Source organism: Haliaeetus albicilla, chromosome 1 (genome assembly GCF_947461875.1).
Source record: "Haliaeetus albicilla chromosome 1, bHalAlb1.1, whole genome shotgun sequence".
Lineage (NCBI taxonomy): Eukaryota > Metazoa > Chordata > Aves > Accipitriformes > Accipitridae > Haliaeetus > Haliaeetus albicilla.
In genome coordinates this window covers 38,933,598-38,959,443 of record NC_091483.1, presented here as the reverse complement: position 1 = coordinate 38,959,443, position 25,846 = coordinate 38,933,598, and positions in this window count along the sequence as shown.

The following is a 25,846-nucleotide window of genomic DNA, read 5'->3' as shown; positions in this document are numbered from 1 at the left end:
ATTAATTACTTGTATTTGATCAGTTTGATGCAAAGGAAAGAAAAACAAGAGTTATGAAACTAACAGTTGAAAGACATGGAGAACCGTAAGTAGAGAGTTACAGGTGAAGGAATAAAAAAGCAAATTTGAGATAGCCATGTGACTAAAAGCAAGGAAGATTTTTTCAGAGCCATCAAAGATATGTTCTGTAGGTCTTACAACATGATGATTTATTAGTGTTAGCTTATATAAAAAAAAGGAGGACAACAGAATAAATTTTGATGTTGCTGCTTTATATTAGGCAATGGGTACTTTTCTAGCAGCCATTTCAAGGAAATGCAACAGCTACTCTTAGCTGGAAGAAGTGCCCTTGCCTCAGACCATGAGGAAAATTAAACCATAATTCTCCGTCTTTCAGTTTAATCAAAGTCTGCAGAAGAAGCCTAACTGTACTGTACAAATGGGGGACAAAAGGTGAAACCACATAAACTCTGCAAAATCTAGGGAATGGAGACAGAATTTGAGCTTCTATAAGTATTTCCTATTTATAGTTTGTTGAAACAAAGCAATTCAAAACATTAGCAATTCATGTCATGTTCCTGCACTGATTGCCACACCTTGTGAAATTGCAACATATCTCCATAAGTATTCTTCAAAGCAAGGGGAAAAGCTTCATAGCTCATCAATAAACATGAAAGAGTAGTCTTACAGAAATTTAGCCACGACATGTTCAATTATTTCAGTGGAATCAAGCAAGTCTTCACATTACCCTTTAAGAAGGAACTGAAATAAGAGAAAAACCTCTGTGAAGGGTCAAATGTTTTAAAAGCTTTGCTCTACACCATGGTGTGGAATACAGAAAGATAAGAAAAAAGTTACAGTCTTTTGGTGGCTGTTTCTATAATTTTTGTACATTATGTGAATGGTTAGTAAGAATTGTTTTCATTACAACTGTACTGTTGAGGAAGAAGGACCATACTTTCTGTTAATTACAGTTCTTCATAGATGAAAAAGATTACAATCATTTGTAACCAGTGATCTGGAATGTTGTTTCTCTTTCTTTTCAAAACTCAGACAGGAATATTTAAGGTCCAAATTACCACTTGGATGATACTTTGTGCTTATTACTGCCCCTGCCCCCCCCCCCAGTGCTGTTAAAATTGATTCATTAATTTTTAATCTAAAAACAATTAATGTAGGATGTGAAAGGTTAGGTTTGAAATAAGGTGTGATACAAAGGGGACGGCAGGCACCCTGATGAGCAGCAGATTGGCTCTGATCTTTCGCAAGCCAAGTGAGATGTTGTTGTTCCGCTATGGATGAAGGGGCTCATTATCCCAAAGATAATTGCCCAGATGCCACACCAGTGAGGTCACGCAGAACACGGCTGTGGTTGCCGAACCAGTGTTGGAGCTAATTAACAGTTAAGGCTGCAGGCAGCCATTTTGTACAGACCTCTACTCAGATGCATAGCTTTCCCATCCCATTAACGTTAACCATTTGCTCACCCTCTTTTTGCTGCTGAATGAAAACATCATCTTGCCTGTCAGAAGAGCAAACACTTTGCTGTTATTTTTACAGCATTAAAATTCATCCTTTCAATCACCCTGTTCATATCAAAGAGCATCAATCATTTTCATCCCAATGTCATCTAAAGATTTGGCATCTCTTCTTACTTAATGCAGAAAAAGGCTGCATCGGAAATTAAGAGTAAACCTGAAGTTCTAAAAAGAGCTAACCTGCACTAATAGGAAGCATGACACAACATTTTAAATTTCCATCATGACTATTTTTAATGCTGTCTCTCATTCTGGATTACATTCCTTAATAAGGTGAAAGCAGGAATTGAGACCTTTTGCATCTGGTGCTTTCAGAGACAGATCTATTTTTTAGCCATACCTGCCTTAGAGGGGTAGTTTACTCAATAATGCAGCAGTAAATTCTACACTTGCAAACTCCTGAGCCTCTGCAGACTCCCCTTGATTTTAATGGGTATTTCAAGATGAGTGCACACAGCCGTCCAAGTGGAGTTCACTGAAGGAACAGAGGATTTGCCATGACATCAGTAGGCAAGCCAAACAGGTAGTTTTTAAATGGTCTTTCTCAGATGCTATAATTTCTTGCAGCTTCTTCGACTGACATCTGGTATGTTGTTAGTAGCTTGAAAAGCAACAACTGAAACTTGATAATTCTGCATTTCTATAACAAAACTGAAAGGAGTTTCAGCTGTTTGCCCTTGTGAATTCAAGTCAGGTTTAGTATATCTTTATAGGGAAGAAATATTTAGTATCATTTAAAAAAATCTATTTTAAGATTGAAAAAAAAAAAAAAGTCAGTTTCCCCTTTCAAAGTTGGTTACATTTAATCCGAACAATCAGAATAGGTTTTTTTTAAGAGAAAGTGAATCGTTCTGGGGGTTTTGCCTTTTTTCACCAAGGGGGAAAAAATTTGGTTTTAAGCTGTTGTGAGACAGTACCTGCCCTACCTTTTTTTCTCATTTCAGTCACTGAACCAAAAGAATTAGCTGTTTCAATCCCAAACTACTAGCTTTATTGTCTGGACCATTTAACCATTACAAGGGCTCTTTCCCAAGATTTATGTAGAAAGTGACGCCTTTCCTGTACAAGGAACATGCAAAAGTCTGAATGACCTCCAACGTTGAGAAGCTTGTTTTCACCTAACATCCAGCTGTGCCGTGCTTTACTCTTGCCTGCCACTTGGAGTATTTTGCCATCCCCTGCAGCTTCTGAAACCCTTGTTTTTTCAGAGGGCTGATGCTCCACATCATAGGCTCATGCAATACTTCATCTCTTAACCAACAGTGTTAAATAAGGTCAGGTTTTGTTATGGGGATTTTTTTGTTGCTGTGTTGGGTTTTTTCCCTGTTACCTTCTGTCAGGTTTGCTCATCATAAATACATATCATTGGTGCTAGGATTGCCTAGCTTTAAAATTTTGGCATGCACTTAAACATGTATTATATTATACATACGTATATATAAACATGTATTTGAGGGAGTGTAACTTTGGATACTCTTTACTGTGATCTGCCAGGTTTTTCTGACCCTATGAAGATATCAACATTTTTCACTGCTTGGAAAAAAGTCAAAGGCAAGCAATATAAATGGTTAGCAATAGCAAAGCAAAAATAAAAAGAAACCTGAGAATGAATCTCTGGCAACCTATAACAGCTGTCACAGAATGGCTGTACATGGGTAAAACCTACACTGTAGAGAAGATATAGTGATTATTTTTTCAGGGTGTGCAAGAGGACTCCAACAATGTAAATCTAGTCTGAGAGAACTTGCAAAGGCTAAGAATACCTATTTTGAATATATTGTCTGCAATAGGGGCCTTTTCTGGTATCTAAACCTGAAAATGACAGCTTTCAAACAAATCCCTAACTATAAAATTTTCATTGTCATCTTTTTCATATAGAGTCATAGAATCATAGAATCATTGAGGTTGGAAAAGACCTTCAAGATCCTCAAGTCCAACCATCATCCATGCCCACTAAACCATGTTCTGGAGTACCCCGTCTACGCGCTTTTTGAATACCTCCAGGGATGGTGACTCAACCACTTCCCTGGGCAGCCTGTTCCAATACCTGACAACCCTCTCAGTAAAGAAATTTTTCCTAATATCTAACCTAAATCTCCCTTGCCGCAACTTTTGAGGCCATTTCCTCTCGTTCTACCTCCAGCCACCTGACAGAAGAGACCAGCACCCACCTCTCTACAACCCCCCTTCAGGTAGTTGTAGAGAGCTACAAGGTCTCCCCTCAGCCTCCTTTTCTCCAGGCTAAACAGCCCCAGCTCCCTCAGCTGCTCCTCATAAGACTTGTGCCCCAGGTCCCTCATCAACTTGGTTGCCCTTCTCTGGACACGCTCCAGCACCTCAATGACCTTCCTGTAGTGAGGGGCCCAAAACTGAACACAGTACTCGAGGTGCAGCCTCACCAGTGCCCAGTACAGGGCAACAATCACCTCCCTGCTCCTGCTGGCCACACTATTTCTGACACAGGCCAGGATGCCGTTGGCCTTCTTGGCCACCTGGGCACACTGCTGGCGCATATTCAGCCGGCTGTCAACCAGCACCCCCAGGTCCTTTTCTGCCGGGCAGCTTTCCAGCCACTCTTCCCCAAGCCTGTAGCGCTGCATGGGGTTGCTGTGACCCAAGTGCAGGACCCAGCACTTGGCCTTGTTGAACCTCATACAATTGGCCTTGGCCCATGGATCCAGCCTGTCCAGATCCCTCTGTAGAGCCTCCCTACCCTCCAGCAGATCGACCCTCCCTCCCAACTTGGTGTCATCTGCAAATTTACTGAGGGTGCACTCGATCCCCTCATCCAGATCATTAATAAAGATATTAAACAGAACTGGCCCCAATACTGAGCCCTGGGGAACACCACTTGTGACCCACCGCCAACTGGATTTCACCCCATTCACCACAACCCTCTGGGCTCGTCCATCCAGCCAGTTTTTCACCCAGTGAAGAGTACACTTGTCTAAGCCATGAGACACCAGCTTCTCAAGGAATATGCTGTGAGAGACAGCGTCAAAGGCCTTGCTGAAGTCCAGGTAGACAACATCCACAGCCTTTCCCTCATCCAGTAGCCAGGTCACCTGGTCATAAAAGGAGTTCAGGTAGGTCAAGCAGGACATGCCTTTCATGAACCCATGCTGGCTGGGCCTGATCCCCTGGTTGTCCTGCACATGCCATGTAAGCGCACTCAAGGCGAACTGTTCCATAATCTTCCCCAGTACTGAGGTGAGGCTGACAGGCCCGTAGTTCCCCAGATCCTCCCTCCGACCCTTCTTGTAAATGGGCATCATACTGGCAAGCCTTCAGTCGTCTGGGACCTCCCCCATTGACCAGGATTGCTGATAAATGACGGAGAGTGGCTTGGCAATCGCCTCCACCAGCTCCCTCAGTAGTCTTGGATGGATCCCATCTGGTCCCATAGATTTGTGAGTGTCCAGATGGCGTAGTAGGTCACTAACTATTTCCTCCTGGATTAAGGGGGGTATATTCTGCTCTTTGTCCTTGCCTTCCAGCTCAGGGGGCAGAGTACCCTGGTCTCTCTATGAAAGACTGAAGCAAAGAAGGCATTAAGTACCTCAGCCTTTTCCTCATCTCTGGTGGCAACATTCCCTTCTGTATCCATTAAAGGCTAGATATTCTTGTTGGCTCTTTATTGTTAACATATTTGTAAAAAACATTTTTTGTTGTCTCTTACAATAGTGGCCAGATTGAGTTCTAGCTGAGCTTTTACCTTTTTAATTTCCTCTCTGCATGACCTAACAAGATCCCTGTACTCCTCCTGAGTTGCCTGCCCTTTTTTCCAGAGATTATAAACTCTCTTTTTTTTCTTGAGTCCTAGCAAAAGATCCCTGTTCAGCCAGGCTGGTCATCTTCCTCTGTGGTTCGTCTTGCGGCGCATGGGAATAGCCTGGTCCTGAGCCATGAAGATTTCCTTCTTAAAGAATGTCCGGCCTTCCTGGACCCCTTTGCCCTTCAGGACTGTCTCCCAAGGGACTCTCTCAACCAGTCTCCTGAAAAGGTCAAAGTTTGCCTTCTGGAAGTCCATAGTGGTGGTTTTGCTGACCACCTTCCTTGCCTCACCAAAAACTGAGAATTCTATCATTTCATGGTCACTAAGCCCGAGATGGCCTCTGACCATTACACCTCCCACCAGTCCTTCCCTGTTTGTATACATACACATGTATTCTTATGCCTATGCTTTTGCCACAATTCAAAGATTGATTAATTAGCAGAGCACACCCTGTGAGAAAGGCGAGAAACTGTTACCCAAGTGCAGGATTCATTCAGGCTCTGCTCTAGTCCCAGTCTTCAGATCCACTATCTCACTAAAATTATTCTATATGTCTGCTTTAGTGGTTCTGGAGATTTTAACTTAGCATAGAGAAAAGATAGAAGAAGAAAACAAACACAAGGTCTGACATAGGAAAAATTATACTGACTTATTTAAAACTTTTAAAATGTTGATTCAGTGCTTGCCAGTCCAACTTATTAAATCATTTCTAGCAAGAACCTAATCTATTCATACACTGCTCCAGAATGCAAAAAGTCTGATTCGTAAAGGCGTGAATCTTTTGAAAAGTCTGCTTTTAAAAAAGTTATTTGCATTTTCTTATGGAAGCATTCAAAATGTTTTAACCATTGAAGCAGCCTTCTGAAAAGAAATCAAGTTTGGGTTTAAAGATGTGAGTATATTGGCTAAGTCAAGCACCAGGTTTTACATGTTTTCATGTTATTATGTATGACATTACACCACTATAATCTAATATTCTGTTATGGTGTCACAACACAGTTAAAAAATCAGAGCAACCTGATTACAGATCAGCAGGAACACAGGAGCTGAAAAGGCTTTACAGCATATATACATAAGTAATGTATATTGGAAACTGAAAATGTTGGAGTCCTGAACTTGCTTGAAAATGGGAGCAAACATTACATAGATGTCTCAGTCCAATGTACAGATAAAGAACTTCCGAAGCAGGCAAGCATACCAATAGGAAGGAAAAGGAGAGATTTTCAGGTTTAATGTTAAGGCATCTTTAGTGAGAGCTAGTTAAACTGGACTTGCAGAACAACAAGGTGAAACTAAAGGTAAATATTTTTAATGGGACATTTGGAGCGATTCATTCTTTTAGCAGTAACAGAAACGAAAGTCACAGTACTTTGATGCTTGGAGATTAAACACCAGTATCCAACTTGATAAAGTATGTGCACACTTTGGAAGAACCACTGGAGAGCAACAAAGATCTGGAACAGAAGCTCTATTTAAAGAAAGAAAACAGCAAGGCCCTGAAGCAACTGAGCAGGGGCTTGACATTATCTGCTTCTAGTCACAGTTTTGTCTGCAGTGCAGATAGATACTTACTTATATTCTTGACAAGTTGCCTTTAGCACTGTGATGACAGAAGTTTGGTGCTTCTGCAGATGGTGAGATGGGCATTGCCTTCGAAATAACTGAAATTACATTAACTAGGTTTCATAAACCAAGTCCACCAGTGTAACATATACAACCATTATCTGCCCCATCTGACGGTGAAAAAGGCTGTAGAAACTAGAAAGACATCTTTCACCTTCCTCACACTACATTGACATGCCTGTTTGGAAGACCCATCATAAAGTTGGCTTAGTAATAAGCAATTAAAGACATGCTCTGTTCCTTCCCAACAGTATGAATATTAATGTGATATTTCTGTCCTTTTAGATATTACATTTATTCTCTAGGTGGCAAAATTTGATCCAATACATGGTTTCCCAGTTGAAGTACCTTAATGATACCCTAAGCAAATGCTGAGCACAGTACTGAAACACAATTTGGTATGTCTGGGGTATAAGAGTCTCTCTAGCTGCAATGTTTGGATTACAATCTTAGATTAACATTAGTAAAGCTGGTATTACAGAGCAGGACATTTGCTGCACAAAAGGAGTACTTAGAATCAGAAAATGCAAGAAATTATACTGACTTGTAGACTGGAAAAAACACTCCAAGGGACTATCAGTATCGCACAGCCATGGGAATGAAAGTCAGTTTGTATTCCTGCTTGGCTAGTTTTGGATGACTTGAACAATTGTATGTCTATATTTGTAGATAAAATATTATACCATTTGACATTAATGCTTCGTGGTAGCACATAGAGTTTACACATAAGGATGTACATTACTGCATTCATTTTACCATTTTATTGCGTGCTTCTTTTAATATTGTTTCTGTTTACGAGAGATGTACAAAATCACAAGATGTTATGAAACTATTTTGAACTTAGTAGAAAAGGCTGTTCAGCTGATATAGAAAAGTATAAAGGAAAGGTAGTCCCTAAATTAAAAAAAAAGTAAAAAAATTAAAATCAAAGTTCAATGACTTACGGTATAATAGCAAGCATAACAGTCAGCCACCAGAGCACTCTGGGTCCAAGTCACAAGGAAGCAATCAGTGCTTACCACAAGCTCTCCCTAAATTGCAGAATGGGGTCATGTGGATGCTCTGTGATGGCAAGTGTGCATATCTGGACTATGATCTAGTTCCTTCTTTTTTTTTTTCCTGGGTTTTTTTTTTTCTAGGCTAAGAATACCAAACATTCTTTCTGAAATTCACTGTCTTTCTGTCCTCTCCAATTCATGCAGCAAACAACCAACTACCTAATCACCCTTCTCCTCCACCTGTCATATCTGTTATGGTCTGGATCTTCCACCCTGCTCACAGAGCCAGCAAGATCTGCTGACTGCTTTACTTGACAGCTAGACTCATTTTACACCATTTATTCTTTAAAAAAATTAAATATCTTTGGCTTAAGACAGCAGCGTCTCAGAACGTAACAGAATGTCACAGCATTGGAGGGTTCTGAAATCGTACAGAGGAGCAATAAACCAAACTGGAAATACTGCAGAGGAGCAATAAACCAGACTGAGCAATTTTCTAAGCTTTCTCTGACACTGTTAATGTCAGGGGGTGGAGAGGTGGGAGCAGAAATTGCACCTCTGCCTCAAAGCTCATTCTATGACACCCTCAAACTACTGTCCCTATTTGGTACTAGGATACCTGCTTCCCAGTGAGAAACTGATATATTTCTATCTCAACCTGTTTGACAGGTATACACACTTACATAGGGTAAAGGTACAGGAGTGATTCAAAAGCCAGGAAATGGCAAGAAATACTTAGGAAATCAAACTCATTTCCACCCTCTGTGTAACTGGATCCCTACCGCTTAAAAAAACAACAACAACAATGACAACAACAACAACAACAACAAAACCACAAGTAAACCAAAAACAAGCCCTCCTAGTTTTCCTAAACAGTGAAAATAGCAATGAGATCATCTTTCCCAATGTCAAGAACAACACTGGGGTTTCTGAAAAGCAACCTGGCATTCCCAAGTAATCCCTCCCTTTGTCCCCACAGGGTATTCTTCCTCCTAGCAACAGCAGAAGATACCAGGGTGGACCTTTTTAGTCTGGGAAGCTTCCAGGTCTTTCCAAAACCATTGCCTGCTTCATTTTTATGAAAAAATCAGGGTGATAATGGAAGCCAAACTAGTTTCTTTTACAATGGCTCAGGGAAGAGAAAAGAACATAGCACCAACCACTGTATTATCCCCAGCACAGCTCCAATCAAGTTCCCTTCACTGGTGTTTGGTTCTCCCATTACCCATAACGCTCATTATAATCTTCGAACCACCCTTTGAAAATCCAGGCTCCATGCTTAGGCCACCAGTGATAACGCAATCTGATCAAAAGCAGGAGTCTTGTGATGGTGCTGCCTGCCTCAGACCACCCTCCTTTGTATTTCTATGAACTCTTTCCTCTTCCCCCCACGCTCAGTTCAGAACAGAGCAGCGTGCTGCCAATTTCACTAACCAGTAGAGAGGGAGGTTTTGGAAGGCTGTGTGTGGCACTGTGCAAACATTGACCAATGATATACCCACAGCCTGGCTGGAAAGAGGAAGAAGAAAGCAATGCTCAAGGAAATTAACTTACAGTCTGCCCAGCTGTGTAAGTGCCTGTTGCCGAGGGTATGCTCCTCTGCATGAATCACTTACATTCTGTCCTTTCTTTTTTGCTACTAACACTGATTAAAATTCCTTTCCAACTCTTCTTCACCCTTCCTCCAAATCAAAGCCATCTCATAATAACCTAAGCAAATGATACCACCACACTGCAGCTATTTTTTCTTTAAAGCTATTTGCTCATTTCATTCCAAGTAGCTTCACAGTCATGGAAATGCCATTCAGAAATGAATAACTTAATCCTTTCTCTTAATGGTCTTCCATTTGATTTGGTGTCTTTGCTGGCTCAGTATCTGTTTCAGTGATATTTCTTGGAGCAAAGATCTTTTCTAAAATATTTGTACAGTGGCTAGGTAAACTTATGAATATGCTTTTCTAACAGCTTTCATTTCAAGGAGAACACTGTGGACAAGATGCTAATTTAAGTCATTACAGCCTGTCAACAAAGATCAGTTAACTTCGATTTTTCAGGTAATTACCCTTTTTTAATATTTATAATGTAAAATACATAGAGAAATAAATGGAACTAATAGCACAGTGCAATTGCTGATTTTCTAAGCTCTACAGCAATGAGTATAGAGGACAAGGATGAGTTCAGTTTATTTGAAGAAAGACTGTCCAATTTCATTGTTTAAAATATAATAAGTATATTGCAAATTATTGGTCATCCTCATCTAAATCACATTAAGCTTTTATAAAGAGCCATTACTATGTTGGAATTTAGTCTTCCTGAAAGAGGACTCACTGTTATGATACTTTTATCTGTTGCATATGTGTCTATGTTGTGCACACTGTAGAATTTAGAAATCCAAGGCAAGGAGAGATCAGCTTCATTTGGTGTCAGACTTCTAACACAACATAAGTAGTCACACAACAATCAGCAGCTTGTTCCAGAAACTCCTAATGGGACTGTTCACCGTGTCTTACCTTCCCATGCAAATATAACATGAATTAACCCTGAGCTTTTATGTAATTCAAAATGCCAGAAATATACATATATATGTAAGCTTAATAGCAATGTTTAAGGTGTCTTTGTGGATCCTTTTGTTTTCTTATGATCTCCCCACCACATGGGCATCATAGTTATCAGGTGATACTAAGATAGTTAATTCCACAAATTAAAACTGCTCTCTGTCTGTTGCCTATTCCTCAGTCAGGCCAGCTAATTCAGATCCTATCTTGTTTCCTTCCGGAACCTGCAGAAATTAACTTTAGAATATGGGACTGTCTGGAATGACATCCTCACTCAATCCAATGGCCACTTCTCAAGACATTCCTGCTGTTACAGCCTTTATTTTCTATTGCAGGTACTTCTAGCCTTATCTTTATGGATTAAGGGTAGCTCCCAGGATCCTGAAGCATACCAAGGCTTGGTTTGATTTGCCTTAGTTGCCTCCATATACATCTGCAATTCCCTGCTGATCCAGACAGTTTTTTTTTTAATTATGGAGCCATTTTTTGTTTTCAATTTCTATTTGAACAAAATGTCAAAGATGACAAACTACACTTCACTGTCTCCATCATGTAATTTAGCAGAGCTAAGAAGAGATCACAGGCTGAACCTACATACCTCTCTAGTAGGCACTCAAGTATTTTGACATCTGTGAGAGACTGAAAGAGTTAATGTCTCAAACATTGTGGTGGGGAAAGTTCTGCAGAGCAACGAACCACAGGTGAAAAGAAGCCCACCAGCACAGATCAGCACAGGACATCAGCAACAGGACACAGAAGATGAGCTGGAGGATGCGCAGTTCTGTGTTCTGATACGCTAAGTGGGGCAGCTCACCCTGTATGGCCAAAGATCAAACAATACTCATGCCTGCAGGGAGGGAGAAGTTACTCCCCAAACGATCCCCAAGCCCACCGACCCATTTCCCAAAGGTGCTGGAAGCACAAACCGTGCACGACACCTAATTAGCCTAATGAGTTCAAGTGCCCACCCAAAGGAGGGGCAAGAAGATTATAAAAGGACACAAACTGAAGCCCCACGTGCGCACGCACCCTCCAGAACTGGACCCTTGGGCTGGCCAGACCAACGCTGGACCTAGGACTGGTGAAATCTTTCTCTTCTCTCTCTCCCTTTTTTTCCATAATCCCTACACCTCATCCCCTTACACATAAACCATTGACCAAGTCTGGGACTAAGAGCAGATCCAGCCACCCCTGGGCTCTTCACTGAGAGGGAGTCTAGAAAGCAAAGGTGTCTGCTCTGAGCCTTGTGACTCTATGGGAGGGGAATTGATGTGTATGGTTACCACAGGTTACATGGTTTACTGAGGTAGTTCCATGCCAATTCCCGTTGTGAGACACCCAGCCACCTACTGTTAACGCCTTCCAAGTTCAGTTTACTTGTGCCGTGAATAAAACGTTCAACTGATCATTTGGTGTCGCTTCACCTTATTTTAGCCCGAAGGAATTCTGAACTCACCACAACCCCTCCCTGGTCTGTCCAGTACGGGTCGTGACAGCACCCTTTTCCACCACATCGTTACGTATGAACTCATGGATTACACATGCTACACCAGTGCTTCACTGCAACCTCATAGCCACCTGACTGGTGCATTCTGTGATACTACTACAGCTCTTTCCCATGAGGGGCCCGATTTTTTGGAAACAACTTGTCAAACTTTAAAAGCTTCCTTAATGTCATTCTTTAGCTGAAGAAAGCATACAGCACCTATGATCTTTCATATTTTTCAATCTTAAGGGTCCTTCCTGCATTCTTTTTCACCTATTATTCTAATCACTCAGCATTACCAAATTTAGCAGTCATGAATACATTTTCACAACAGTTTTGCTTTTTTCCTCACTTCTTTTAAATATTCTTGTCACGTGTTTCTTTTTATCATAGAGAAACAGCTTCTGCTAACACATTTGTACAGCTATTACTGCCAGAGTACATTAAGTGCTCCAAAACTAGTCACATATCAGACTACTGCCAGACAATCTTGTTTTTTGTTGGAATATAATGCTTGCAGATATGATAGAGAACAAAACACCGCTTAAACTCCGTCCTGATTATTTTCCAGAGAGTTTCAACTCTGAATGGGCACTTCTTGCCCTCATTCTCCTTCTCAGATTATTTTCTTAGTTTGTTTTATCCCTTTACTGTGTACAGGCCAATAACCACTCAGACAGAGACTGGCAGAGGGTTTCTATTTCATTCAATGTCTGTGTTTTAAACTCTCAGCTTTTCACCACCAGGGCCTCTGTGCTTCAAAAGTCTATCCAGCTGGCTTATGACAGCTCTCAGTCTCCTCAACCTGATTCACTAGCACCTGTCCCCTGCTATCACAGGTCTTTATGCACTGCTGTACCCAGTAGAAATAGATTAGCACTACTTCTGGTGACTTTTGGATCAGTTTAATTGGGCTAACCATCTGGGTCATTTCAGCTCTCTTTCCAAACCTGTAATAATTACCACTTTTGAATCAGTCATTGCCAGCCAGCTGCACTGAACTAGAGTTCTATGACTGTCTCATAATTAATTCTCTTTAAAATAATGTCATTTCTGAGTAAATAACAGCCAGGATCAGATGGATGAAAAGAATTTTCCCTTCCACCCCCAATTACCAGTATAAAAAAATATTGGATGGATCCTTGGCACATCTTGCTCAGAACAAATAAAGTTGGAACACATTATACCATCTATAACAAATAGCATTTGTTTCTCCAGAGCAAAGCTTTCTGAACCCAGGACTGTGTCTTGCTTTTGAGTAAAAGCTACTCCAGCGCATCAATTAGCACAGGGTAATTCAATTTATGTTCAGCCAAGTAACACAAGGTCTTCTTACAACAAGGAGCAGAGCCAGAAGGAAAGGCACTCTGAAAGTAATGCACTCTTGAGCATGCAAAGGTTGCAGGCAGATTTCGAGACATCTTTGGTTCACATCTTGCAGCATGTTCCTATTTCAATTTAAAAAAAAAACAAACCACCACACAAAACCCAAGAATACTCATCAACCTCTGAAGTAGTAGCCTATCCCTGCCAATAGTCATGTTAAGTCATATAAATTTTGTATTGAAGTTTGTCAGCAAGCCCCTTTCTGTTAGCTCCCAACCACCCTGGTGTGGAGCACCTCCCGCACTGCCAGGCTGGGACAGCAGCAGGGTGGCTCGGCAGCACCCTGCCTGCAGAGGCACCCGCCGCTCCCCTGCTACTGGCACCTACACCCATATTATGCCCTGTGTGTTAAATTAACTTAAGGCAGAGCAGGGATTTGGGTTCCATCCTCCCTCCCCCCCCCCCCCCCCAAATCAATTATTATATAATAAAAACCGTTTTGGCCAGTTAAAAAAAAGTTTATATATATGGTTTGATCGGGATCCCCCCCCCCCCCCCGAACAGCGGGGAGGCTGTTACCTCAGAGATCTCTGAGGGTGGCCGGGAGGCCCTGCCAGGCCACAGCGAAGGTCCCTTCCCTGCACCACCGCTGCCCGCCTTTCCTGAAGACACATTGCCACCTAGCAACGGCACAGCGTAATCTACAGCACACCAGCAAAGCCTCCAAAAGATGTTTTTAAAAAAAAATCCGCCCGAACGCAAGTACCCTGCCCCTCAGAGGAGCAACAGGCTGTTATCGCAGGCTGCGGGAACGCCAGGTGCAGGCCCAAGCCGGGCAGAGGTGGGAGGAAGGCCGGGGTGGCGTGCAGCAGGCGGCTGCCAGCCCTGCAGGTTTCGGGCAGAGGCAAGGTCCTGTGCACGTCTCACCCACGGGTAAACTGAGGTGCCCGATGTACCTCCACCAGTCCGAGAGGTCAGTGCCGGCCCCGGTGTGCCCTCCTGGAGGGGCACCCCTGGAGCGGGGAAGGCCCTGGCAGGCACTGGGGCAGCACCTTGTTTCCCGCAGGTCTTTGCGAGTGCTTGGCAGCTCCCAGCCCCTCGCTGCTGCTGCATCTCCCTCAGGCACAGATGTTTCCTCGGGTGAGTTTGTTCTTGTACCTCAGTGCCTGGGACTGACTTCCAGGGAAGGAAAATAACAGGCGAAAAAAAATGTGAGCAATTTTAATTATTTTTCTACAAATATAAATGTGAGTGAGATGGTGGCATCAGGCTTCCTTTTTCACCACAACCCAGTTAGCATGCCCTGCTGTAAAGTAATTTCATGGCAACTCGTCTCCTGGACAAATCTCACTAATTCAAAATTTCCTCTGATTCCTTTCTTGGTTTCTTGCTTGTGCAGCTCAAGGCATAACGCCCTTTTGCATCAATCTGCTCATCACCAACTCTCTAAACACCAGCCAGTCACTTACTGCAGCAAGATGGTGTCAGGGACAGGGCTTCAGAGCAACAGCCATCTCACACCCATCTGCAGGGAGAGAGGGAAGGCATTTGAGTGTTTGCAACCTGTCTGTTTGCAGTAGGTACAGCTGGGATGGTGCAAAGCCACAAACTTGTTGGGAAAGGGGGCTGAACGAACGAGCGGGAACTCAGCAGGTAGAGAAGAGACATGTTTTAAATGGTACATCAAGATGAAGTTATTACTTAACCCCTTTAACCATCCTTTGTGGTCATCTTTGTGTATAAGCACACAGGCAAGAGAGAGAGAGACTCAGAAAAACATTTTTTTTAAATGTCTTTGAGGTGGGGTTAGGAATATTTTCTTCATGCACTTCCAAGGCAAGAAGTTTGGAGTTTTGATATCCAAATTACTTCTTATCTTATCTTGTATCTTGCAAGGGGGTTTTCCCCACATTTTGCACTATTAGTTTTTAATACGAAGTGGGGACTTTCCTACATAGTACCAAATTTTGTATTGCCCAAGGTAACTTGAGTTTAACTTTATCCTGCTAAAAGTGCTACAAGTTTTCAGTACCAAATAATGATTTTCATCAGTAATAGTGTCCTCTCATTATAACAAAATATCAGATAAAGGAATGGGGTGTAATATGTTGAACCAAACTATATTTCCTCGTAAAGCACACTGGAATTATTTGAAGGTTTTCAGTGGGGACACCAGGTCAGTAACTTATCCCTACAATGCTTGAAAAGAATAAAAAAAAAAAAAAAAGAAAAAAAATGCCAATATTTTAATCAATAGCATCCTCTGTCAGCAAGGCACCTACAGGTCCTAGAACAAAGAAATGAGAATGCATTCACTGGGAGGCTAACACATCTCAGAGCTGACTGCTAAGACTGAAGTGAACAAATTCTTTTGTGAACCTGTGCAAACCTGAAGTCAAAATCACCTCTTATTGATTTAGTGCGCAGTACTGTACATTGACACTAGCTATTGTTTGCTCTATAAACTGCCTTGCAATAACACACGCTCTTACAAAGGCCTTACACAACTGAACATTTTGATGAGTGATACAGTGGTGCTTAGAATTACCAAGCTGGATTGCAAATATTTATTTCAGTGTCTCCTCAGAAATGCATTGTAAAAAGAACCTCTCTTTGAAACTGCACAGTGGCTTCATTGACCTTTCTCTAATACATTTTTAGAAAGTGTGACACTCAGCTAAAAATAAAATACCTTCAAATTAGAGCTGTGGTTTTGCCCCAAAACTGTAGGTACAGTAAAGTCATCTCTTCCAACTGTAGAGAAAGTTATTTCACACCACACACAAATCCATTACAGGTAATCCTTTGGGGTTTTCTCTTTATGAAGCTATCTCACATTTTGGTACCACTTCACACTTCTTTAAATATATGGCCCAGAAAGGCAGAGCAAAATATATTTAATAGCATCGAGATAATTGCATGTCCCTATGCAGATGAAAACACAAATGGATGGGTATATGCAGCTATTCCAAAGATGGCGTTAGAATAAAGATAAATAACTGTGAGGCTCAACACATCTGCAAATCTGAAAGGTAGCAGTGCTGACAAACCTCACTGGTCCAAAACTACATCACAGTTATAGCATTGCTTGAGGTTAAATTAATGGTTGCAGAATCTGGCCCTTCATTCAGCAGTCCTTACACAGGAGTTCTTGAATTATCTGAGAGAGATCAGTGCTTTTTACATATCACCTTGAAATACAAATGTACAGCAGGCTTGGCTGTCACAGCAGGGACGGCTCCCCCAGGCCTTGGCTGCAGCATTCTCTGGTTCAGTAACTGAACCGGTTCTAATCTGTCCTTGTCAACACTGCCCAGACAAGGTGATGCCCTTTCAGGCAAAATGCCCAAGTCTGACCCACTTCTCTCCCTCCCATCTCAAGTTCAATAAGCATTGCCTATTTCTCCAAAGCATGTAGCTATTTGGGATGCCAAAGTCATACGACTTTGAATGTTATTTCTTGTGACAGCCCTGGCCTTTCTTTCTCAGCAGTTATACACAAGGCACATCTACGCTGCACAAAACAGAGCAGTGCATGCATCCCTGAACCAGCCCCAGCATCAAAAGCAATGCAGTAACATCCTCACAGCATGGTCCTAGACTAACTAGCTTTGTCGTGGTGGCTAAGTAGCACAAGAACGGCCACCATAATGTGGTACAACACTTCCAGAAATCAAGCGGGCATCTTTGCATAGTCAGGTAGACCCCAGTTTACTCAGAGCTAGTTTAAGTCTTTCTGGATGCAGCCTGGCTGCAGAGAGGATTGGGGTGCAGACATAGCCTCTGCAGTAACTGCTCCTTTCTCAGATAGAGGGCTCATAACCTTTTATTCTTACCTCTTTCTGGGCAGGTCAGAAAAAACACTGCATATTTCTAACATGGGGATACAAACTTTCATAATTATGGGAGGTTGTCTCCCTACAACTGTTTTGGCAATTGCACAGTGCTTCATTGCATAGTGTAGATTCACTCACATCATTATTTTCATGAAATAAGGAGAATACCCTGCACTCTAAGTCACGCCAAGCTTTGTTAGTTTACGTGGTAGGGGGGTTGGGTGATTTTTTCCTTGTCTGGATCTTTGTGCACGTGCAAATCCCAACAGACATCCTTCTAAGTAGCAACCAAATTATTAGCACATAACAACTTAAGTTTCATTAACATTACTCTGCAATTTAACAATGTTAAATGTGGATCAGAGTGATTCTCTTGTGTTTTCTAGCATGACCTTAATTATTCTGATACCATTTCCCAATACCCTGCTATACTGGAGATAACTGGCTCTAGCAACTTCATGTCTAAACCTCCACTCTTCCATCACTTTACTACATTCAGTCTCAGCAAACTGTCCTGTTGTCAAAGATTGTTGCACCTGAAAAGTAGGTAACATACAGCAAGAAAAAAAAAATTTCTAAGCATGATCACTTCTTTAGTTGTAACATTCTCTGGTGAATTTATCTCAAGGAAATAAACACAATATCACAGCAAGTAAGTTATTTGTGGTCTTTTTTCCCTTCGGCGCAAAAAAAATTATCTCTGCCTACCTTACTGCTGGCAACGTTTTTTTTCCTGTAGCACCAAACATGGGGTATATTGTTTGATTTAGTCTGTATTTTTGGCTCGTGTGAAAGTCTTAAGAATTTTTGCAGTGCCATAGTTAGCTTGAACCTAATATAACTCTGGCCTTTCAATTATATTTTGCAATCCCCAAATAACCTTTCTGTACCATTTGCCATGCTGTCCTTGGCAGGGGCAGGCAGTCTGTGCAGATATGTGACTACCTCCTGCCAAACATGCAAGCAGGAACATTTACATTCAGCAATGTTTGACAGTAAAAACACAGTTCCTTTACTCACAGTTATAAATACACACCTTATCTTATGTTTCCCTAATCATTTCATGTAATTCCACAGCTGTCACCTTAACATTCACAGGCTACCTTGTGTGTTTTGTTTGTTGGGTTTTTTTGTCAGATTCATGGTACCTGATCTAGCTCTGAACCATGTCCCAGTGGCCTTTTGTTAACTCCTTGCAACTACCTATTTTCTCTAAGGTTCCTGTTCCCCTTACAAATTATGTTCTGTAACTGAAAAAAAAATATCTCTACCCTGGGGGAGGTAAAGGTCACTCGCTCTTCAAAACATTTCTTATTTCTTCCTTTTTACATAATGAACAGGACTTTGGAGCCTTTGTAATTCACAGCTGCTTCTGACTAAATTTGATTGTTAACAGTTGGAAAGACTAAATGGCTTAAAACCAGCTGTTGTTAAAATAAAGCTACCTAACAGTCTTCTTTTTTTTTGTAGCTATGACTACTTACAACTCTGCCTCCCATTGTTGCCCACCAAATTCTAGTGAATCTCAACAACAGCAGAAGCTTTACCTGCCCCATTTTCCCATCCTTGGACTTCCCTTGTTTGACGATTTCATGTTCCAGTGTCATTCAGTGCTCAGTCAGTGGGGATCAGCTTTCTCTGGTGATGTTAGAGAAATGATCTTTCTGTGTAGGGGAGGGAGCTATTGGAAATAAAGAGGGGAAAAAAAATTATGACTATATGAAAATATGAAAATAATTAGTAGATATCTGATATAATTAAGTTGAATGCAGCATTATCAGCACAGAAAATAGTTCATATTACCTAAACTAAACACTTAATTTAGCTGATCTGAAGTCTTTCTGTAGTCAAGAGAAATAAAGTCCATCCTTGTGCAATTGAGAGCATTTAATGAGACACCATAAATCACCCACCGAATGAGCCTTTTTCTCCTCAGTGAAGGCAGAGAGAAGAGTGTTACTAGCTGGTTAATTTACCTGTCAACAGCTGGTAGTGGTGAGACATCCTTCGCTTCAACTGTAAGGATACATACTGAAGAGAAGGTGGATTATGGAACTTAATGATGGAACAGAATTGACAGATTAAAGATAACTGAAATGATGTTACTGGATACTTAAAAGAATACCTCATGGAGATGTCTGTAAAGTACAAACTGTTCTACACCACCAGCCTCATTAGTGGCACATATAGGGAACAGTGCCTACCATTACTGTATTTTCATATTATATGGGAGAATCCAAATGCATATGGCTGGTCTCTACTGATTCTGCAGGCATTGGAAGTTTGAAAATTACTCTGGGTATATTCCAGGTAGGTCCAGGGACCACAGAATAGCAGCAGCATTCAAGTACAGTGAATAATTGTTGACTTGCCTGCCCACATACCAGCAGAGTACTGTTGCTCCCTGCCATCTCTTAAGGTCTGAGAGCTAGATTTCACAGCAAATACAGATATCTAACATTTGATGTCATTGTCACTGTTACAGCAGAATTTGACAGCAGCCACTCTTGTAAGCTTCCATTCTTATTTTTCTAGAATTGCAGCACATTGGTCCTTCATTTCAGGCATCTGTGGAAATAAGTATTATACACTATACTGAAACACTGCAGAAAACTTTACCATGTTGTGGAGACGTGTCCTTAGCATTGTTGGTTTATGTCATTAATGACTATTAACCAAGAAGAAACAAAAAAGAATAGTCATTTTCCTTTTAATAATTGTCTTGTAAGCAGAAAATTTACACTGCAAGGCCATGAAGTCTCTTGTAATATTACTTTTATTTTTAGTATAAGTTAAACTTTAATAAAAGAAATATAACACATCTCCCAGATATTCTTTTTTCAGATGATAACCAAAACCATAGTAGACATATGCCTTCAGTCATAACTACAATTTCCTATTGCACTAATGACATTCTTGCTAGTAACACAGAAGGTACTATTCATACATTGTAATTGTGTCACAGAACATCATCCATGTGCAAATCAATTTGCTTGAATCCAGTAAAAATACATTTAGGATTGGAATGCATTGTGGTTTAACTCCAGCCAGCGACTACGCACCACACAGCTGCTCGCTCACTTCCCCCCCACCCAGTGGGATGGGGGAGAGAATCAGAAGGAAAAAGGTAAAACTTGTGGGTTGAGATAAGAACAGTTTAATAGGACAGAAAGGAATCAAATAATAATGATAATAATAACCATAATAAAATGACAAGAATAATAAAAAAAGAATTGGAATATACAAAACAAGTGATGCACAATGTAATTGCTCACCACTTGCCAACTGATGCCCAGTCAGTTCCCAAGCAGTGATCCCCCCAGGCCACCTCCCCCCAGTTTATATACTGGGCATGACACTACATGATATGCAATACCCCTTTGGCCAGTTTGGGCCAGCTGCCCTGGCTGTGTTCCCTACCAACTTCTTGTGCCCCTCCAGCCTTCTTGCTGGCTGGGCAGGAGAAGCTGAGAAATCTTTGGCTTAGTCTAAACACTACTTAGCAACAACTGAAAACATCAGTGTGTTATCAACATTCTTCTCATACTGAACCCAAAACATAACACTGTACCAGCTACTAGGAAGAAAATTAACTCCCTCCCAACAAAAACCAGGACAGAATGTTACTAATTTAATGTTGAATGTGTATATAAGATCTTTCCCCCCAAAATTCAATGTCTAACTTGCTTGTGGAAAGAGCAGAGGCTGATTAACTACAGACATTTGTTTCCTGAAAATATATTGCTCTAGCTCAGGAGGAAGAATTCTTTTTTTTCTTGTAGGGTCTATCTTGGTTATTTATAAACTTCTTTTAGTTGATGTGAGCTCCTGAGGGAAAGGTTCTGTCCAACTTGTATACACCACTTTGAACTCACAGCACTGCTTTCATTTGGGACAAGGAGGCACTGCTGAATTAGAAAAGCATATTTGAAAAGGGTCTCCTCTCCCACTCACTGCCTTCCACTCCAACTTCAAGCTTCAGGCTACTTACCTAAAACTAACCATGACAATGTTTTGTGGAGTCACACCCTACCAATGGATCATGACAGCAGGTGGCAGCATGATGTTGTAGACTACCAAGAGGCACTGTGGAAAAATAGGAGCAGATTTATAACAAAAACTACTTGATCCTGAGGACCTGACATCCACACCAGTCATGGTTAGAGTTTGTCTGTTTATTCACATTGGACTAGTTCTCATCTTCGTTTCCCCATGAACAGAACACACATCTGTTGCTGGTGAACATTAGGTGGCTCCTGGAGCATTGCTGCCAGTGTTTCATCCAAGACGAATCCAGTTCACTAACTTTGAGACTGCTCCACGATGCAAACCAAAGTACGGTAGGTGAGGATAGCCCGCAGATTGGCTTCAAAAGCACACCCAGATAGGTACTAACACACTAACACAAGTCAGCTTAACCCTTGAACACTGAGCTCCTTCCTACTCGGATGCCTTTTTGCTTCTGCCCATCAACTTTTGTTTAAATCCAGAACTTTAATAGTAGATTCCCTTTCAGTCAAGCATTGTCTTTTTATGTATATATTCTATAACAATACAAGCTACAAAGGAGTCTGTTCTGAATTGGATCTTTTGGATGCTGCCATGAAATAAATACTAAATAATAAGCGTTTGGCAGTTTCACACTAGAGATCCTTTTTCAAAAGGGAAATCTAAGTTAAATCACTGCCAGTCAATGCTGATTCATGACAGCATAAGGATACATATGCCATTTTTCATCGTAAATACATTTTCCAATGGAATGTTATGCTTGCATAACTCAGGAAAATATATCCCTATATTAATAGCCTGCATATGCAGTTGGCTCAGTCTCTGTCTACATAAACACTAGATCCCTGCAGTCAATCATTCCTTTCAACCCAGCAAGGCCTGAACCGTTCAGATCAGTTAGTTAGTTCAGTTATCACAGGTTTCTAGGTCACCTTGGACACACTTAAGCAGTAAACCCTGTGGAAACAGTGGAACTTGTAGTGTTGCAATATCATAGCATTCAGCTAGCTAATGTAGCATTCAGTATTTCAGTATTCTAAAATCAAAATTTGATTTAGAAGATCAGAACAGACATAACAAAAAAACAGTCAGGAAAGGTTTCTTGGCTGGTAGGAAGAATTTCAGGAAAGATTAGAAAAAGAAAGGAAGACATGTCACCGAACAGCTGGTATTTGAGGTAGTTACTTTGGATGGAAAAATATTTAGAACTCAGTTTAGTTGCCCCTACTTTGTGTCGAAGGATAGTCTCCACATGCTCACTGCAGTGCCAGACACCTATCATAAATCCATGGCCTTTTGGAGACCAGATGGGATACCCTATGGCACCTCCAATAAATACTGATGCATGCACAACTGAACTGAGCTCCAAGAGTGAGAGTTCTTCCAGACAGAGATCCTGAATGTAGGTATCTAAAAGTTAGTTGGCTAAGCTTACATCATAGAAAACTGGGGTTTGAAACAGCTGTCTGAATGGAAAGCAGACCCAGGCAATTACTCAGCAAACAATAAGGTTAATATTGAATAATCTAATCTCACTGGCTAACTATCTGGAGTTTAGTTATGTCATTATTTTTCAGTAAAACTGCATAATACATAGAAACCACCTCTGTGCAGGATGTGAACCTGTGATATTATCACCCCATAAGATAATACAGATCACAAAGAATCCAAAACTATATGAGATTAGTTTTGAACTAAATGCAAAAGGAGCTAGAGATGGTACTAGCCACTGTACCATATGCTCCATGTCATCTACAGCAGTTTACAGGTGTAACCTTTTTAACACGTGATTTATCTATATTAACTGTGCATTTGAAGTCTTACAGAAAGAGGTGAACTTTAGGTTGCACATGTAGAAATCTATAAAACAGTGCACTCCTTGAATATGCATCCTTAAACTATACTTGGATCGCAGCGTTCTCTGCATGTGAATTTCTCACATGCACCCGATTCCTTATGTAAGCAGCTGATCTGCAGTTACTGCAAGTCACCGCTCTGGGGAGACTGTTCACCACCAGCACGATCAAGACAGAGCAGCTGCTCGACAGTAAGAGCAGCGAGAGAAAAGAAAATTACTACAGCCTTAGAGAAACTGAAACAAAAATAAACCGGCTTTCTAAATCATCATCACATTCCTGTAACATGTCATTAAGCTTCAAATTCTGAAAGCAAAAAGCCACCTCCACCCCACCACCCACACCCCCCTTGGGGCAGTCAAAAACAATAGAAAACAATGGGCCAGAACTGTTTCCAAATAAAATTATTTTCAGACTTGAATTCTAGCTCTATGTTTATACTACAAACATTACTAAGCTTCATATTCCAAGAAGAATTGTTAACACTACATTTACTGGTCTTAAAAGTGAGCTTGTCTGTTGTGATTCATTTGTGTTGCAGTAAAAAAAAGCCTCATTCTGCCTAAAAGTATATATAATTATATAAAGATAAAAAAACCAAGCATCTTAGGGCTGAATGAAATTACCTTTAACATTAGAGGAGATGTGTTAGTTAAGATCAGACTTGGAACTCATACATGCATATGTACATATATACATGTCTACACACACAGAGACACAAAAAATCAATTGCTACTTCACCTTTTGAAAACTCAAAGACCCTAGTGGAGGAGAATAAATTTCAACTGCACACAAACCCAGCTCAAGATCTTCACCTTTCCTAGTTCAGGTAATCACTATATTATGTGTTAGAGAAGTAGCCTGTTCTCACCATAGCGCTTCTGTAAAAAACTAAATCTCGTCATCACCTGCCTCTCTCTAGCATAACTGCAACAACATGCTCCAGCTGAGTCTCCTTAGGTCCAACAAAAGAAAACACAGATCCTCTACCTCGGAGTTGAAGGTGTGTAGGTGGCTGTTGCCACCACAGCTTTCTGTGCAGGGTTAGATGGACACCGAGAACTAATGCATTTGTATTCAATCTGCTTGCAGAGACGTCTTTAATACCTTCTATAACACACACACAAAAAAAACCCCATGATGTCAAGAGGTATGAACTTGCCTTTGCAATTATCCCAAGAAATATTCACTTTCAGACAGGCACTGTGAAGACCTCATTGACCCCATTGCCAGGTACCTACAGGACATTACCTGCTAACTCTGCCCAAATGCAGCTCTTCTAAGTTACGGGCAAAAAACAAGTGGCACAGCTGTTGTACAGTACTGAGCATTGCAGACCCTAGGTGGACCCTCTCTATAAACTACTCTGTAAAGGTAAATTCTACTGACACATTAGGTTAATATGCCCAGTTTGGCAATAAATGTAGTTTCATCTGAGTTAACTTCTTGCAATATCAAGAAGTTTAGAAAGTGTGATACAGAGCAGTGAACGAATTTGAATGTCAATGTCCACTTTCACATTTGAGGGTTTTCACTAAATATAGCCTGCATGTTCTTCACAGACCCTCATTTCCTTGCATTTCCTCGTAACACTTTACTGACAAAAACTTGGGGTTTTGACATGATATGAAATGTTATGATTGACTGCATTCTTCTACCTCCTTGGAAACCAGGGTTTAGCTCTTAACTTCTGAGAAACTAAAGTGAAGTTAACCATCATGAAACCAGCTACCTGAAACTGAGAACAGAATTATGCTGTAAACAGTTCAGAGTTCAAAGAAATCTTTAAACTCTCCAATCAGCACACTTTAGTATCGCTAAATCAAGGGGGGGAAAGAGCAACATCTTACAACATATTTCCTCTGTTAAAAATAAACCTGATCATTTTAATACACAGATCATATAAACTTATTTAGAAACTTATTTAGACAGAGATTCATTATTTTTTGTGGCAGACCAAGGAATCACTGGAGTTTGAGGTTGTGGGGTTTGGGGTTTTTTTCTTGGGGAGGAGGTTTAATTAAATTTAGCATTATGTTCATCACACAATCTGTGTTGGGATTGTACCTTATTTTAATGAGTTGAGAATCATTTTTATGAAGCATTTGCTCACCCCCTTCAGATTCTTACATAAGTGGTGTCAGGAATTATTCTCTGCTGAGAGGAAGCTGAGCCACTTACCTTTGTATCAACAGTGTAACTTCAGTTTATACCTAGAACAAACACTATAGATGGAATCACAAATTCACTGGGGCTTTCTTGCTCAATACATACACAGAGCACAAATATGTTGCCGTATATACATGCACACAGCTTAAGTGAAATACAAGGAAAGAGCACAGCTAAAATATAAGGAAAGTAGCTAGACTAACGTTAGCATACATCACCTGAATTTGCATTTAATGCATAAATGGAGAAAGTAAACATGTTTAATCTTCTGAAGCCTCTAGCACCAAATTATCCTCTCCCTCTCTCACGCTGAAGATCCACTTGCAGCATCACATCATTTATAGAAAAAGCTATTGTAATAAATGGCTTAGCTGCAGTGAGTGTGGCATTGTCTAAAGTAACATTTTACAGGACTTGGAAGCAAGCAGACTCTGTAATACAGACTGAAACCCTACATTCCCCTGCAAACCTGGCTGCACTGACTGTCTGGGCCTGGGGACAAGGCAGAAAACTGCATGAGGTGGCAGGACCAGTGAAGTGCTGCACCTTTCCACACATCAAGGAATCAGCCAGCATCATACAAAGGTAACAGAAGCTAGAATGATAAGGAATTACAAGAGGAGTGAAGGCTGCAGTTGCCAAAATGGGATCATTCTGCTCTGTGCCACTCCTCTTC